The sequence below is a fragment of the Mustela erminea genome, chromosome 15 (genome assembly GCF_009829155.1).
Source record: "Mustela erminea isolate mMusErm1 chromosome 15, mMusErm1.Pri, whole genome shotgun sequence".
Classification (NCBI taxonomy): Eukaryota; Metazoa; Chordata; class Mammalia; order Carnivora; family Mustelidae; genus Mustela; species Mustela erminea.
This window is the reverse complement of record NC_045628.1, coordinates 55,650,554-55,654,526: the sequence shown is the minus strand read 5'-3', so window position 1 is coordinate 55,654,526 and position 3,973 is coordinate 55,650,554.

Below are 3,973 nucleotides of genomic sequence, written 5' to 3'. Positions count from 1 at the left end.
CTCACTCTGCAGATCTTGGGACTTACTGGGTCCATAACTGCATGAGCCAATTTCTTATAATAAATCTCTTTCTCAATCCACAGACATCCAATTGTTTCTGCTTCTTTGGAGAAAGCTGATTACTACAGTGATTGAAGAGCTCAGGTTCATAAATGCTTGAAGAACCCTTTCTAGGTGTCCATGTCCAGAGCGAGCAGCTCTGACTTCCTCTCCCTGGTCCAGCCAGCTCTGGACGACAGTGGGTGTGGCCCAAAGAGTCACCACATTCAGAGGGGGGACAGGGCCGGTTCCTAAAGGAACAGACAAATTATACTTCTCTCACTGCTTCCTCTCCAGCTAATCCAACTAACCTAACCTCTGTAGATTCAAAAGGAGGTTTTTATACTATGATGAAGCCACCATGGGGTGGGACAGTTCTGAGAGTTCCATGTCCCAGGAGCCTGGCACAGTAAATACCTTGACCCCATAGGGAATAGAGTCAATAATATATTAACAACATCGTATGGTGACAGAGAGTAACCACACTTGTCATGGCCAACATTTCATAATTTACGTACTTGTTGAATCACTCCGTTGTGCACCCTGAACAAATTTAACATGGTGTGTCAACTACACTCCAAAAAAAAACCACAAAAATAAGAAAAGGACTTCCCTCATACTCTCGCTGAGCTTGTGATTACAAATGTTCTTTCAGTCATTTTGGGGACAGTGTCATTTTCCATCATGGCCCTGCTAGGGCAATGGACTAGAAGTCACTAGAATGAGGGTCTATCACGGGCTCTGCTCTCAGCCAGCTAGGTGATGTCAGGCAAGCTGCTGCGCCTTCTGGGGCCTCATTTTACTTCTCTGTACATGAGGCTAATGCTCACGGCTGGAGGTACAAATGGAATGGTGTGCAAATCCCTTGACGACTTCATTGTGATTTCAAATGCTAAAGCTATTTAAGAATTTCAGGATATGGGGTGCCTGGGTGGCTCAGTTGGTTAAGCAACTGCCTTTGGCTCAGTTCATGATCATGGAGTCCCAGGATAGAGTCCCATATTGGGTCCTTGTGACCCTCCCCGCTTCATGCTCTCTCTCATTCTCTCTCACATGAATAAATTAAAAAAAAAAAAAAAGAATTTCAGGGTATGATAACTAGAAGGTATCATAACACCTAGTCCAACCCTTTAATGGCAAAGATTAGGAAGCCGAGACTCAAAAAAAGCCGAGATTTGTGCCAGGGACACAAATAATGATTCTTATAACTCTATGGTTTGTTCTACTCTGACCTTTCCACTCTCTACACGAGGCCTTTGTTTTCTTAGCTGAGAGGGTCAGTTTCCCCAGTTTACCTCCCATCCCCCCCCCTTTTAAGAACTTTCTTTGTTTCCTGGGGGGATCACTTGCTGGAACCCCTCTGAGGTGAGGGCAGTGTGATCTTCCCTCATGGATAAGCGGGGCGGGCCAGGGCCTCTTCTGGGGCTGAGGCTCCAAGGGCAGGCATCCAAACTCTTATGGCAAGAAGAGTCACAAGGCATAGATCTGAGAAGCAAATGCCCAGCACACAGGCGTGTGGGCCCTGTGGCCAGGTTTTCCGGGATGTGCAGTCGGGCAGAGCCGAGCCTGGGGTGCCCAGCAAACAGCTTTTGATCTAACGCCATAGTGGTTTTTGAACTCTGAGTGCAGCGCCTTTAATCGCTCTTGGCTCCGATTTCCCAGGTTAATTTCCTGACATCTAAGGACCTTTGTTTAGCGTATGTAACTTCCTGCCTTTTATGTCAGAGTCTGTGAACTGACGGAATCAGGGAATGAGCCAAGTAACCTGGGGGTGGGGGCGAGCTTTTGAGACTCCCTTCCTAGTTTTATTTTCCTTAGTCATACCCCAGTCTTAGTCACTTTCCCCCTGATATTAACACAATAAGAGGCTCTCTTGTAAGATGTTCAGGGGGGAAGGGAGTGGAAGGGGGTGTGTGTGGGGGATTGTGGAAGGAGCCAGAGTGACGTGCTGGAGAGGTTTTGTCCTGGCTTTGTGACTTTGCACGCATGTCCCCAAGGCTTTGGGCCATGGTGTCACTGCGGGACCTTTTTCCTGGGTCCCCACTGCATTTCTCTCTATCCTCTTTTGTCCACCGTTCAAAAGACTCTGGCAACCCTGGACCAGCGAGACGGAAGGAGTGACCCCACATCCCCAGCCGCGTTGTCTGGCCTGTGCAAACTCATGGATCCTTTCTCACTGCCCCCACCCCCCATCTTCCTTCTTCACCGGCTGGGTTCTTCGTTTGCATTCCCTTTGTGGGTGTGACAGCACAATTTTATCCCAGTTTGCTCAGTTGTTTGTTTGTCCTTTATGTGGGTGAGGTCCAGGGTTTCTAGAGGCTTCTGGACAGCTGGGCTGTGCCTCTTTGACGTGGTGCATCTGGTGCCCGGAGCAGACAGGAGCCTACAGCACGTTTCTGATGGTGGCAGGTGGAGCAGCACCTATGTCTCTAGGGGATGCGGTGAGGCCCGATTAACATTTCAGATAACCACACACTCAAGTATCAAGTCGCTTAGGTTGGGCACTCAAATGTAAACAAACAAACAAACAAAACATGATTCCTCTTAGGAGGAGCTGAATTCATCAGTTCAGGAGATTTCAAGAAGCCCTTTTGCCACTGTGAAATTATTTAAAGAATATATGATAGACGGGCCCTCCAGAGTCCATGGGCTACGGTCTTGTTGGTGTCCCCAGGGTCCCTGTGGGCCGTCTGGTTTTTTGTTTCTAGAGCCCAACGCAGTGCTTGACAGCCATGAGGTGCTCAGAACATGATTATGCGATGAATGACCAGTCTTACCCTGGCATCTCACCGATGAGCAGCCTGGGCTCCCCAGAAGTTCTGAGGATCTGGGCGGATGAAAGCCTGTCTGTCCCCTGTCTTCTGACCTAGTGCTGCTTCCACTTCACTGACTTGTTTGTGTGGTGTGGCTGGTGTGGACTGCTGGCTGCTTCCAAGGCCACTCCAGCTGGGGCTGAGGGTCTTTGGATCTCAGGGAACTCCTCAGCACCTCACAACTTGGTGCAAGGGAGAGCCCCGGAGCACACTAGTGGGAGACTTCCTGCCATTTTTGTGGCCATTCTGAAGTCTTTGTTGGGAATATGGGGTGTCTCCTTCGAACTTGACTGCGTCTCCACAATCTGAATAGCCAGTGGTATTTGGCCAAAGATGAATGCTCCCAATGGCAGTGCTCTTGGAGGAGCTATGACTCCTCCTCCTTCAGGATGGTCTGCAGAGGACTTGTGAAGGGGACACTGTCGCATGTGGGTCTGGCCTGGGGGGAGCCCAAGGTTACCCATCAGGAAGATCTACCAGTTACAAACAAATAGTGAAATTCTTAGTCAAAACAGAACTATGAATAATCACATCTCTGTTTAGGAATTCCTCTCTAACTCTCTGCCCCTCTCCGTTCTCTGTCTCTATTTCCATTTCTCTCTTTGTCTTTCTGGGTTTGCCTCTGTGTTGGGCACCCATGCACGTCGGTTTATTCTTTCCTCCAGCTTTCATCAGCAGTAACCTCTGCTCTGTGGCAGATCAATCTCGAGTGGACGGAGAAGATGCTGGCACTAGAGTAACATGGACTTGTGTTCCAAAGGACCGATTTGGAATCATCCAGAGCCTCACAGGGATGTGCTGAGGAAAGACAGGGAGCCATTTGGATTTCCCGTGGGACAAAGCAGCTGGTACAGAGGGGGACAGTGGTGTCAGTGGCACTGAGCCCAGGAACAGGCATCACAGAGACAGTGAGTCATGCGGGAAGGTCTCCTGATACAGTGGCAGCTGCTCCCATCCAGGGCTCATCTCTTTTCCTGCGGCTGGCCCTGGGGAAGTCCCTGGGATTCGGGGCCGGCAGGCTTGGACTGTAAACTCCAGTCTGGCCCAAGTTAGGAGGTAGGGCCAAAATAGCAGAAGAATGAGGAGGAGAGAAGGGAGAGAGGGGTGGTTTCCATAGCCAT